The sequence below is a fragment of the Carassius gibelio genome, chromosome B19 (genome assembly GCF_023724105.1).
Source record: "Carassius gibelio isolate Cgi1373 ecotype wild population from Czech Republic chromosome B19, carGib1.2-hapl.c, whole genome shotgun sequence".
Taxonomy (NCBI): Eukaryota; Metazoa; Chordata; class Actinopteri; order Cypriniformes; family Cyprinidae; genus Carassius; species Carassius gibelio.
This window is the reverse complement of record NC_068414.1, coordinates 3,724,619-3,738,649: the sequence shown is the minus strand read 5'-3', so window position 1 is coordinate 3,738,649 and position 14,031 is coordinate 3,724,619. Positions and strand designations below refer to the sequence as shown.

The 14,031-nt window shown below is 45.9% G+C and overlaps 3 non-coding genes across 3 annotated transcripts; all 3 read left to right on the top strand.

Annotated features, from left to right (window-relative positions):
- The first annotated feature begins 6,651 nt into the window (after positions 1–6,651).
- trnad-guc (transfer RNA aspartic acid (anticodon GUC)) lies at positions 6,652–6,723 on the top strand. Its single transcript has one exon. It is a non-coding gene; the product is annotated as a tRNA-Asp (tRNA).
- A 4,061-nt stretch (positions 6,724–10,784) lies between these two features.
- trnad-guc (transfer RNA aspartic acid (anticodon GUC)) lies at positions 10,785–10,856 on the top strand. The gene has a single exon. It is a non-coding gene; the product is annotated as a tRNA-Asp (tRNA).
- A 1,612-nt stretch (positions 10,857–12,468) lies between these two features.
- Positions 12,469–12,540, top strand: trnad-guc (transfer RNA aspartic acid (anticodon GUC)). The gene has a single exon. It is a non-coding gene; the product is annotated as a tRNA-Asp (tRNA).
- Positions 12,541–14,031: the final 1,491 nt, after the last annotated feature.

Here is a 14,031-nt window from a genome sequence, read left to right as displayed (position 1 = left end):
ACAGGTCACAGAGGGAGTTCTGCTTCGACGTCAGCCCGAGCCAAAGGACATGCGCACTGCTCTCTCCAACTGCTTGGAAGGCAGCTATGCTCACCACTATACCACCAACGCAGTCAGCAGTCAGCAACTTGCGCCGTCACTAAGAAGGCTCGAAGTGCACGAGTCGCCGATAGGGCTAGAGGAGCAGATGAGATCTTTGTTTGGACCCGTCACTAAAGAGAGCCTTCAAGAATTTGCATCCCGTCACGTACAAGAAAGCGCTGCCTTCCCATCCGGCTAAATAAACACGAAGTGGTCAAACGCAGAGAGTGCCTATAATAACCAAAAGCCCAATCAAGGCAATCTCTTTCTCATGCCTCTATCTGAAAAGTTGGATAAAATCTTATATGAAAAAAAAAGTCTTTTAAAGAAATCCCTTATTCCGAGGTCACCGTAGCCACCAGATCCAGTCTGTATCCGCTTCAGTCACCCGGATCCAGTCCGTATCCAGAGAAGATGGTGGATCAACACCTAGAAAGGACCTCTATGGCCCAGAAACACAGCGGAGACTGTGACAACTAGATGAGCCGCAGATACAAATCCCTTGTAAAGACCACCTGGACAAGACCACAGGAAACAGATGATTCTTCTGCACAGTCTGACATTCCTGCAGCCTGGAGCTGATCTACTGGTTTCGTCTGACAAGGGGAGAACTGTCTCCCCGACTGAGCCTGGTTTCTCACCGGGTTTTTTCTCCATCCTTTCACCGATCGAGTTTTGGTTTCTTCCCTCTGTCGCTTCTGGCAGGCGGAGCTGGGGACACTTCATGTACAGCGATATCGTTGACTTGATTGCAAATTATTGCACAGATACTATTTAAACTGAACTTAGCTGAATGATGTCATCAAAGAGTTCAATAACGAAATGCCTTTAACTGTCATTTTGCTTTTTGACGCACTGTGTTCCTAATTAATGTTGTTCAGTTGCATTGACGCAATACTTTCTGTTTAAAGCGCAATTTAAAAAAAAAAAAAAAAAAAAAAAGAGTCCAAACAATGACCCCTGCTACGGGTAGTGTTCCAAGTGTTATGCGACTTCAGCTAATGATGGGTCCATCAGAAATTTTACGGTGCTAGGGCTGGGTCTGCGTCAGAAGAAGCCATGCATTGTTTAGTTATGTCAGTGCAGTGCCGTCAGTTGGGGGAGAAACGGCAGCATGCACGGCTCCTCGTTAGTATAGTGGACAGTATCTCCGCCTGTCACGCGGGAGACCGGGGTTCGATTCCCCGACGGGGAGAGCTGGTTCTTTTCGTCTTCCGAATGATCCATCCAAAATGTTTGGTTGGATTCGCAGGTCACAGAAGGAGTTCTGCTTCGACGTCAGCCCGAGCCAAAGGACATGCGTTGGCTGGGAATCGAACCCGGGTCAACTGCTTGGAAGGCAGCTATGCTCACCACTATACCAACAACGCAGGCGGAAGTCAGTAGCTTTATTGACGCACTGTGTTCCTAATAAATGTTGTTCAGTTGCATTGACACAATACTTTTTGTTTAAAGCGCAATTAAAAAAAAAAAAAAAAAAAAAAAAAAAAAAAGAGTCCAAACAATGACCCCTGCTACGGGTAGTGTTGCAAGTGTTATGCGACTTCAGCTAATGATTGGTCCATCCGAAATTATTCCATCCAAAAGTTTTGGGTGGAGGCACAGGTCACAGAGGGAGTTCTGCTTCGACGTCAGCCCGAGCCAAAGGACATGCGCACTGCTCTCTCCAACTGCTTGGAAGGCAGCTATGCTCACCACTATACCACCAACGCAGTCAGCAGTCAGCAACTTGCGCCATCACTAAGAAGGCTCGAAGTGCACGAGTCGCCGATAGGGCTAGAGGAGCAGATGAGATCTTTGTTTGGACCCGTCACTAAAGAGAGCCTTCAAGAATTTGCATCCCGTCACGTACAAGAAAGCACTGCCTTCCCATCCGGCTAAATAAACACGAAGTGGTCAAACGCAGAGAGTGCCTATAATAACCAAAAGCCCAATCAAGGCAATCTCTTTCTCATGCCTCTATCTGAAAAGTTGGATAAAATCTTATATGAAAAAAAAAGTCTTTTAAAGAAATCCCTTATTCCGAGGTCACCGTAGCCACCAGATCCAGTCTGTATCCGCTTCAGTCACCCGGATCCAGTCCGTATCCAGAGAAGATGGTGGATCAACACCTAGAAAGGACCTCTATGGCCCAGAAACACAGCGGAGACCGTGACAACTAGATGAGCCGCAGATACAAATCCCCTGTAAAGACCACCTGGACAAGACCACAGGAAACAGATGATTCTTCTGCACAGTCTGACATTCCTGCAGCCTGGAGCTGATCTACCTGTTTCGTCTGACAAGGGGAGAACTGTCTCCCCGATTGAGCCTGGTTTCTCACCGGGTTTTTTCTCCATCCTTTCACCGATCGAGTTTTGGTTTCTTGCCTCTGTCGCTTCTGGCAGGCGGAGCTGGGGACACTTCATGTACAGCGATATCGTTGACTTGATTGCAAATTATTGCACAGATACTATTTAAACTGAACTTAGCTGAATGATGTCATCAAAGAGTTCAATAACGAAATGCCTTTAACTGTCATTTTGCTTTTTGACGCACTGTGTTCCTAATAAATGTTGTTCAGTTGCATTGACACAATACTTTTTGTTTAAAGCGCAATTAAAAAAAAAAAAAAAAAAGAGTCCAAACAATGACCCCTGCTACGGGTAGTGTTGCAAGTGTTATGCGACTTCAGCTAATGATGGGTCCATCTGAAATTATTCCATCCAAAAGTTTTGGGTGGAGGCACAGGTCACAGAGGGAGTTCTGCTTCGACGTCAGCCCGAGCCAAAGGATATGCTTTGGCCGGGAATCGAATCCGGGTCAACTGCTTGGAAGGCAGCTATGCTCACCACTATACCACCAACGCAGTCAGCAGTCAGCAACTTGCGCCGTCACTAAGAAGGCTCGAAGTGCACGAGTCGCCGATAGGGCTAGAGGAGCAGATGAGATCTTTGTTTGGACCCGTCACTAAAGAGAGCCTTCAAGAATTTGCATCCCGTCACGTACAAGAAAGCGCTGCCTTCCCATCCGGCTAAATAAACACGAAGTGGTCAAACGCAGAGAGTGCCTATAATAACCAAAAGCCCAATCAAGGCAATCTCTTTCTCATGCCTCTATCTGAAAAGTTGGATAAAATCTTATATGAAAAAAAAAGTCTTTTAAAGAAATCCCTTATTCCGAGGTCACCGTAGCCACCAGATCCAGTCTGTATCCGCTTCAGTCACCCGGATCCAGTCCGTATCCAGAGAAGATGGTGGATCAACACCTAGAAAGGACCTCTATGGCCCAGAAACACAGCGGAGACCGTGACAACTAGATGAGCCGCAGATACAAATCCCTTGTAAAGACCACCTGGACAAGACCACAGGAAACAGATGATTCTTCTGCACAGTCTGACATTCCTGCAGCCTGGACCTGATCTACTGGTTTCGTCTGACAAGGGGAGAACTGTCTCCCCGACTGAGCCTGGTTTCTCACCGGGTTTTTTCTCCATCCTTTCACTGATCGAGTTTTGGTTTCTTCCCTCTGTCGCTTCTGGCAGGCGGAGCTGGGGACACTTCATGTACAGCGATATCGTTGACTTGATTGCAAATTATTGCACAGATACTATTTAAACTGAACTTAGCTGAATGATGTCATCAAAGAGTTCAATAACGAAATGCCTTTAACTGTCATTTTGCTTTTTGACGCACTGTGTTCCTAATTAATGTTGTTCAGTTGCATTGACGCAATACTTTCTGTTTGAAGCGCAATTTAAAAAAAATCAATAAAAGAATCGAACCCGGGTCAACTGCTTGGAAGGCAGCTATGCTCACCACTATACCACCAACGCAGGTGGAAGTCAGTAGCTTTATTGACGCACTGTGTTCCTAATAAATGTTGTTCAGTTGCATTGACACAATACTTTTTTTTTAAAGCGCAATTTAAAAAAAAAAAAAAAAAAAAAAAAAGAGTCCAAACAATGACCCCTGCTACCGGTAGTGTTGCAAGTGTTATGCGACTTCAGCTAATGATGGGTCCATCCGAAATTATTCCATCCAAAAGTTTTGGGTGGAGGCACAGGTCACAGAGGGAGTTCTGCTTCGACGTCAGCCCGAGCCAAAGGATATGCTTTGGCCGGGAATCGAATCCGGGTCAACTGCTTGGAAGGCAGCTATGCTCACCACTATACCACCAACGCAGTCAGCAGTCAGCAACTTGCGCCGTCACTAAGAAGGCTCGAAGTGCACGAGTCGCCGATAGGGCTAGAGGAGCAGATGAGATCTTTGTTTGGACCCGTCACTAAAGAGAGCCTTCAAGAATTTGCATCCCGTCACGTACAAGAAAGCGCTGCCTTCCCATCCGGCTAAATAAACACGAAGTGGTCAAACGCAGAGAGTGCCTATAATAACCAAAAGCCCAATCAAGGCAATCTCTTTCTCATGCCTCTATCTGAAAAGTTGGATAAAATCTTATATGAAAAAAAAAGTCTTTTAAAGAAATCCCTTATTCCGAGGTCACCGTAGCCACCAGATCCAGTCTGTATCCGCTTCAGTCACCCGGATCCAGTCCGTATCCAGAGAAGATGGTGGATCAACACCTAGAAAGGACCTCTATGGCCCAGAAACACAGCGGAGACCGTGACAACTAGATGAGCCGCAGATACAAATCCCTTGTAAAGACCACCTGGACAAGACCACAGGAAACAGATGATTCTTCTGCACAGTCTGACATTCCTGCAGCCTGGAGCTGATCTACTGGTTTCGTCTGACAAGGGGAGAACTGTCTCCCCGACTGAGCCTGGTTTCTCACCGGGTTTTTTCTCCATCCTTTCACCGATCGAGTTTTGGTTTCTTCCCTCTGTCGCTTCTGGCAGGCGGAGCTGGGGACACTTCATGTACAGCGATATCGTTGACTTGATTGCAAATTATTGCACAGATACTATTTAAACTGAACTTAGCTGAATGATGTCATCAAAGAGTTCAATAACGAAATGCCTTTAACTGTCATTTTGCTTTTTGACGCACTGTGTTCCTAATTAATGTTGTTCAGTTGCATTGACGCAATACTTTCTGTTTGAAGCGCAATTTAAAAAAAATCAATAAAAGAATCGAACCCGGGTCAACTGCTTGGAAGGCAGCTATGCTCACCACTATACCACCAACGCAGGTGGAAGTCAGTAGCTTTATTGACGCACTGTGTTCCTAATAAATGTTGTTCAGTTGCATTGACACAATACTTTTTTTTTAAAGCGCAATTTAAAAAAAAAAAAAAAAAAAAAAAAAGAGTCCAAACAATGACCCCTGCTACCGGTAGTGTTGCAAGTGTTATGCGACTTCAGCTAATGATGGGTCCATCCGAAATTATTCCATCCAAAAGTTTTGGGTGGAGGCACAGGTCACAGAGGGAGTTCTGCTTCGACGTCAGCCCGAGCCAAAGGATATGCTTTGGCCGGGAATCGAATCCGGGTCAACTGCTTGGAAGGCAGCTATGCTCACCACTATACCACCAACGCAGTCAGCAGTCAGCAACTTGCGCCGTCACTAAGAAGGCTCGAAGTGCACGAGTCGCCGATAGGGCTAGAGGAGCAGATGAGATCTTTGTTTGGACCCGTCACTAAAGAGAGCCTTCAAGAATTTGCATCCCGTCACGTACAAGAAAGCGCTGCCTTCCCATCCGGCTAAATAAACACGAAGTGGTCAAACGCAGAGAGTGCCTATAATAACCAAAAGCCCAATCAAGGCAATCTCTTTCTCATGCCTCTATCTGAAAAGTTGGATAAAATCTTATATGAAAAAAAAAGTCTTTTAAAGAAATCCCTTATTCCGAGGTCACCGTAGCCACCAGATCCAGTCTGTATCCGCTTCAGTCACCCGGATCCAGTCCGTATCCAGAGAAGATGGTGGATCAACACCTAGAAAGGACCTCTATGGCCCAGAAACACAGCGGAGACCGTGACAACTAGATGAGCCGCAGATACAAATCCCTTGTAAAGACCACCTGGACAAGACCACAGGAAACAGATGATTCTTCTGCACAGTCTGACATTCCTGCAGCCTGGAGCTGATCTACTGGTTTCGTCTGACAAGGGGAGAACTGTCTCCCCGACTGAGCCTGGTTTCTCACCGGGTTTTTTCTCCATCCTTTCACCGATCGAGTTTTGGTTTCTTCCCTCTGTCGCTTCTGGCAGGCGGAGCTGGGGACACTTCATGTACAGCGATATCGTTGACTTGATTGCAAATTATTGCACAGATACTATTTAAACTGAACTTAGCTGAATGATGTCATCAAAGAGTTCAATAACGAAATGCCTTTAACTGTCATTTTGCTTTTTGACGCACTGTGTTCCTAATTAATGTTGTTCAGTTGCATTGACGCAATACTTTCTGTTTAAAGCGCAATTTTTAAAAAAAAAAAAAAAAAAAAAAGAGTCCAAACAATGACCCCTGCTACGGGTAGTGTTCCAAGTGTTATGCGACTTCAGCTAATGATGGGTCCATCAGAAATTTTACGGTGCTAGGGCTGGGTCTGCGTCAGAAGAAGCCATGCATTGTTTAGTTATGTCAGTGCAGTGCCGTCAGTTGGGGGAGAAACGGCAGCATGCACGGCTCCTCGTTAGTATAGTGGACAGTATCTCCGCCTGTCACGCGGAAGACCGGGGTTCGATTCCCCGACGGGGAGAGCTGGTTCTTTTCGTCTTCCGAATGATCCATCCAAAATGTTTGGTTGGATTCGCAGGTCACAGAAGGAGTTCTGCTTCGACGTCAGCCCGAGCCAAAGGACATGCGTTGGCTGGGAATCGAACCCGGGTCAACTGCTTGGAAGGCAGCTGTGCTCACCACTATACCAACAACGCAGGCGGAAGTCAGTAGCTTTATTGACGCACTGTGTTCCTAATAAATGTTGTTCAGTTGCATTGACACAATACTTTTTGTTTAAAGCGCAATTAAAAAAAAAAAAAAAAAAAAAAAAAAAAAAAAGAGTCCAAACAATGACCCCTGCTACGGGTAGTGTTGCAAGTGTTATGCGACTTCAGCTAATGATTGGTCCATCCGAAATTATTCCATCCAAAAGTTTTGGGTGGAGGCACAGGTCACAGAGGGAGTTCTGCTTCGACGTCAGCCCGAGCCAAAGGACATGCGCACTGCTCTCTCCAACTGCTTGGAAGGCAGCTATGCTCACCACTATACCACCAACGCAGTCAGCAGTCAGCAACTTGCGCCGTCACTAAGAAGGCTCGAAGTGCACGAGTCGCCGATAGGGCTAGAGGAGCAGATGAGATCTTTGTTTGGACCCGTCACTAAAGAGAGCCTTCAAGAATTTGCATCCCGTCACGTACAAGAAAGCGCTGCCTTCCCATCCGGCTAAATAAACACGAAGTGGTCAAACGCAGAGAGTGCCTATAATAACCAAAAGCCCAATCAAGGCAATCTCTTTCTCATGCCTCTATCTGAAAAGTTGGATAAAATCTTATATGAAAAAAAAAGTCTTTTAAAGAAATCCCTTATTCCGAGGTCACCGTAGCCACCAGATCCAGTCTGTATCCGCTTCAGTCACCCGGATCCAGTCCGTATCCAGAGAAGATGGTGGATCAACACCTAGAAAGGACCTCTATGGCCCAGAAACACAGCGGAGACCGTGACAACTAGATGAGCCGCAGATACAAATCCCCTGTAAAGACCACCTGGACAAGACCACAGGAAACAGATGATTCTTCTGCACAGTCTGACATTCCTGCAGCCTGGAGCTGATCTACCTGTTTCGTCTGACAAGGGGAGAACTGTCTCCCCGATTGAGCCTGGTTTCTCACCGGGTTTTTTCTCCATCCTTTCACCGATCGAGTTTTGGTTTCTTGCCTCTGTCGCTTCTGGCAGGCGGAGCTGGGGACACTTCATGTACAGCGATATCGTTGACTTGATTGCAAATTATTGCACAGATACTATTTAAACTGAACTTAGCTGAATGATGTCATCAAAGAGTTCAATAACGAAATGCCTTTAACTGTCATTTTGCTTTTTGACGCACTGTGTTCCTAATAAATGTTGTTCAGTTGCATTGACACAATACTTTTTGTTTAAAGCGCAATTAAAAAAAAAAAAAAAAAAGAGTCCAAACAATGACCCCTGCTACGGGTAGTGTTGCAAGTGTTATGCGACTTCAGCTAATGATGGGTCCATCTGAAATTATTCCATCCAAAAGTTTTGGGTGGAGGCACAGGTCACAGAGGGAGTTCTGCTTCGACGTCAGCCCGAGCCAAAGGATATGCTTTGGCCGGGAATCGAATCCGGGTCAACTGCTTGGAAGGCAGCTATGCTCACCACTATACCACCAACGCAGTCAGCAGTCAGCAACTTGCGCCGTCACTAAGAAGGCTCGAAGTGCACGAGTCGCCGATAGGGCTAGAGGAGCAGATGAGATCTTTGTTTGGACCCGTCACTAAAGAGAGCCTTCAAGAATTTGCATCCCGTCACGTACAAGAAAGCGCTGCCTTCCCATCCGGCTAAATAAACACGAAGTGGTCAAACGCAGAGAGTGCCTATAATAACCAAAAGCCCAATCAAGGCAATCTCTTTCTCATGCCTCTATCTGAAAAGTTGGATAAAATCTTATATGAAAAAAAAAGTCTTTTAAAGAAATCCCTTATTCCGAGGTCACCGTAGCCACCAGATCCAGTCTGTATCCGCTTCAGTCACCCGGATCCAGTCCGTATCCAGAGAAGATGGTGGATCAACACCTAGAAAGGACCTCTATGGCCCAGAAACACAGCGGAGACCGTGACAACTAGATGAGCCGCAGATACAAATCCCTTGTAAAGACCACCTGGACAAGACCACAGGAAACAGATGATTCTTCTGCACAGTCTGACATTCCTGCAGCCTGGACCTGATCTACTGGTTTCGTCTGACAAGGGGAGAACTGTCTCCCCGACTGAGCCTGGTTTCTCACCGGGTTTTTTCTCCATCCTTTCACTGATCGAGTTTTGGTTTCTTCCCTCTGTCGCTTCTGGCAGGCGGAGCTGGGGACACTTCATGTACAGCGATATCGTTGACTTGATTGCAAATTATTGCACAGATACTATTTAAACTGAACTTAGCTGAATGATGTCATCAAAGAGTTCAATAACGAAATGCCTTTAACTGTCATTTTGCTTTTTGACGCACTGTGTTCCTAATTAATGTTGTTCAGTTGCATTGAAGCAATACTTTCTGTTTGAAGCGCAATTTAAAAAAAATCAATAAAAGAATCGAACCCGGGTCAACTGCTTGGAAGGCAGCTATGCTCACCACTATACCACCAACGCAGGTGGAAGTCAGTAGCTTTATTGACGCACTGTGTTCCTAATAAATGTTGTTCAGTTGCATTGACACAATACTTTTTTTTTAAAGCGCAATTTAAAAAAAAAAAAAAAAAAAAAAAAGAGTCCAAACAATGACCCCTGCTACCGGTAGTGTTGCAAGTGTTATGCGACTTCAGCTAATGATGGGTCCATCCGAAATTATTCCATCCAAAAGTTTTGGGTGGAGGCACAGGTCACAGAGGGAGTTCTGCTTCGACGTCAGCCCGAGCCAAAGGATATGCTTTGGCCGGGAATCGAATCCGGGTCAACTGCTTGGAAGGCAGCTATGCTCACCACTATACCACCAACGCAGTCAGCAGTCAGCAACTTGCGCCGTCACTAAGAAGGCTCGAAGTGCACGAGTCGCCGATAGGGCTAGAGGAGCAGATGAGATCTTTGTTTGGACCCGTCACTAAAGAGAGCCTTCAAGAATTTGCATCCCGTCACGTACAAGAAAGCGCTGCCTTCCCATCCGGCTAAATAAACACGAAGTGGTCAAACGCAGAGAGTGCCTATAATAACCAAAAGCCCAATCAAGGCAATCTCTTTCTCATGCCTCTATCTGAAAAGTTGGATAAAATCTTATATGAAAAAAAAAGTCTTTTAAAGAAATCCCTTATTCCGAGGTCACCGTAGCCACCAGATCCAGTCTGTATCCGCTTCAGTCACCCGGATCCAGTCCGTATCCAGAGAAGATGGTGGATCAACACCTAGAAAGGACCTCTATGGCCCAGAAACACAGCGGAGACCGTGACAACTAGATGAGCCGCAGATACAAATCCCTTGTAAAGACCACCTGGACAAGACCACAGGAAACAGATGATTCTTCTGCACAGTCTGACATTCCTGCAGCCTGGAGCTGATCTACTGGTTTCGTCTGACAAGGGGAGAACTGTCTCCCCGACTGAGCCTGGTTTCTCACCGGGTTTTTTCTCCATCCTTTCACCGATCGAGTTTTGGTTTCTTCCCTCTGTCGCTTCTGGCAGGCGGAGCTGGGGACACTTCATGTACAGCGATATCGTTGACTTGATTGCAAATTATTGCACAGATACTATTTAAACTGAACTTAGCTGAATGATGTCATCAAAGAGTTCAATAACGAAATGCCTTTAACTGTCATTTTGCTTTTTGACGCACTGTGTTCCTAATTAATGTTGTTCAGTTGCATTGACGCAATACTTTCTGTTTAAAGCGCAATTTAAAAAAAAAAAAAAAAAAAAAAAAGAGTCCAAACAATGACCCCTGCTACGGGTAGTGTTCCAAGTGTTATGCGACTTCAGCTAATGATGGGTCCATCAGAAATTTTACGGTGCTAGGGCTGGGTCTGCGTCAGAAGAAGCCATGCATTGTTTAGTTATGTCAGTGCAGTGCCGTCAGTTGGGGGAGAAACGGCAGCATGCACGGCTCCTCGTTAGTATAGTGGACAGTATCTCCGCCTGTCACGCGGAAGACCGGGGTTCGATTCCCCGACGGGGAGAGCTGGTTCTTTTCGTCTTCCGAATGATCCATCCAAAATGTTTGGTTGGATTCGCAGGTCACAGAAGGAGTTCTGCTTCGACGTCAGCCCGAGCCAAAGGACATGCGTTGGCTGGGAATCGAACCCGGGTCAACTGCTTGGAAGGCAGCTGTGCTCACCACTATACCAACAACGCAGGCGGAAGTCAGTAGCTTTATTGACGCACTGTGTTCCTAATAAATGTTGTTCAGTTGCATTGACACAATACTTTTTGTTTAAAGCGCAATTAAAAAAAAAAAAAAAAAAAAAAAAAAAAAAAGAGTCCAAACAATGACCCCTGCTACGGGTAGTGTTGCAAGTGTTATGCGACTTCAGCTAATGATTGGTCCATCCGAAATTATTCCATCCAAAAGTTTTGGGTGGAGGCACAGGTCACAGAGGGAGTTCTGCTTCGACGTCAGCCCGAGCCAAAGGACATGCGCACTGCTCTCTCCAACTGCTTGGAAGGCAGCTATGCTCACCACTATACCACCAACGCTGTCAGCAGTCAGCAACTTGCGCCGTCACTAAGAAGGCTCGAAGTGCACGAGTCGCCGATAGGGCTAGAGGAGCAGATGAGATCTTTGTTTGGACCCGTCACTAAAGAGAGCCTTCAAGAATTTGCATCCCGTCACGTACAAGAAAGCGCTGCCTTCCCATCCGGCTAAATAAACACGAAGTGGTCAAACGCAGAGAGTGCCTATAATAACCAAAAGCCCAATCAAGGCAATCTCTTTCTCATGCCTCTATCTGAAAAGTTGGATAAAATCTTATATGAAAAAAAAAAGTATTTTAAAGAAATCCCTTATTCCGAGGTCACCGTAGCCACCAGATCCAGTCTGTATCCGCTTCAGTCACCCGGATCCAGTCCGTATCCAGAGAAGATGGTGGATCAACACCTAGAAAGGACCTCTATGGCCCAGAAACACAGCGGAGACCGTGACAACTAGATGAGCCGCAGATACAAATCCCTTGTAAAGACCACCTGGACAAGACCACAGGAAACAGATGATTCTTCTGCACAGTCTGACATTCCTGCAGCCTGGAGCTGATCTACTGGTTTCGTCTGACAAGGGGAGAACTGTCTCCCCGACTGAGCCTGGTTTCTCACCGGGTTTTTTCTCCATCCTTTCACCGATCGAGTTTTGGTTTCTTCCCTCTGTCGCTTCTGGCAGGCGGAGCTGGGGACACTTCATGTACAGCGATATCGTTGACTTGATTGCAAATTATTGCACAGATACTATTTAAACTGAACTTAGCTGAATGATGTCATCAAAGAGTTCAATAACGAAATGCCTTTAACTGTCATTTTGCTTTTTGACGCACTGTGTTCCTAATTAATGTTGTTCAGTTGCATTGACGCAATACTTTCTGTTTAAAGCGCAATTTAAAAAAAAAAAAAAAAAAAAAAAAGAGTCCAAACAATGACCCCTGCTACGGGTAGTGTTCCAAGTGTTATGCGACTTCAGCTAATGATGGGTCCATCAGAAATTTTACGGTGCTAGGGCTGGGTCTGCGTCAGAAGAAGCCATGCATTGTTTAGTTATGTCAGTGCAGTGCCGTCAGTTGGGGGAGAAACGGCAGCATGCACGGCTCCTCGTTAGTATAGTGGACAGTATCTCCGCCTGTCACGCGGAAGACCGGGGTTCGATTCCCCGACGGGGAGAGCTGGTTCTTTTCGTCTTCCGAATGATCCATCCAAAATGTTTGGTTGGATTCGCAGGTCACAGAAGGAGTTCTGCTTCGACGTCAGCCCGAGCCAAAGGACATGCGTTGGCTGGGAATCGAACCCGGGTCAACTGCTTGGAAGGCAGCTGTGCTCACCACTATACCAACAACGCAGGCGGAAGTCAGTAGCTTTATTGACGCACTGTGTTCCTAATAAATGTTGTTCAGTTGCATTGACACAATACTTTTTGTTTAAAGCGCAATTAAAAAAAAAAAAAAAAAAAAAAAAAAAAAAAGAGTCCAAACAATGACCCCTGCTACGGGTAGTGTTGCAAGTGTTATGCGACTTCAGCTAATGATTGGTCCATCCGAAATTATTCCATCCAAAAGTTTTGGGTGGAGGCACAGGTCACAGAGGGAGTTCTGCTTCGACGTCAGCCCGAGCCAAAGGACATGCGCACTGCTCTCTCCAACTGCTTGGAAGGCAGCTATGCTCACCACTATACCACCAACGCTGTCAGCAGTCAGCAACTTGCGCCGTCACTAAGAAGGCTCGAAGTGCACGAGTCGCCGATAGGGCTAGAGGAGCAGATGAGATCTTTGTTTGGACCCGTCACTAAAGAGAGCCTTCAAGAATTTGCATCCCGTCACGTACAAGAAAGCGCTGCCTTCCCATCCGGCTAAATAAACACGAAGTGGTCAAACGCAGAGAGTGCCTATAATAACCAAAAGCCCAATCAAGGCAATCTCTTTCTCATGCCTCTATCTGAAAAGTTGGATAAAATCTTATATGAAAAAAAAAAGTATTTTAAAGAAATCCCTTATTCCGAGGTCACCGTAGCCACCAGATCCAGTCTGTATCCGCTTCAGTCACCCGGATCCAGTCCGTATCCAGAGAAGATGGTGGATCAACACCTAGAAAGGACCTCTATGGCCCAGAAACACAGCGGAGACCGTGACAACTAGATGAGCCGCAGATACAAATCCCTTGTAAAGACCACCTGGACAAGACCACAGGAAACAGATGATTCTTCTGCACAGTCTGACATTCCTGCAGCCTGGAGCTGATCTACTGGTTTCGTCTGACAAGGGGAGAACTGTCTCCCCGACTGAGCCTGGTTTCTCACCGGGTTTTTTCTCCATCCTTTCACCGATCGAGTTTTGGTTTCTTCCCTCTGTCGCTTCTGGCAGGCGGAGCTGGGGACACTTCATGTACAGCGATATCGTTGACTTGATTGCAAATTATTGCACAGATACTATTTAAACTGAACTTAGCTGAATGATGTCATCAAAGAGTTCAATAACGAAATGCCTTTAACTGTCATTTTGCTTTTTGACGCACTGTGTTCCTAATTAATGTTGTTCAGTTGCATTGACGCAATACTTTCTGTTTAAAGCGCAATTTAAAAAAAAAAAAAAAAAAAAAAAAGAGTCCAAACAATGACCCCTGCTACGGGTAGTGTTCCAAGTGTTATGCGACTTCAGCTAA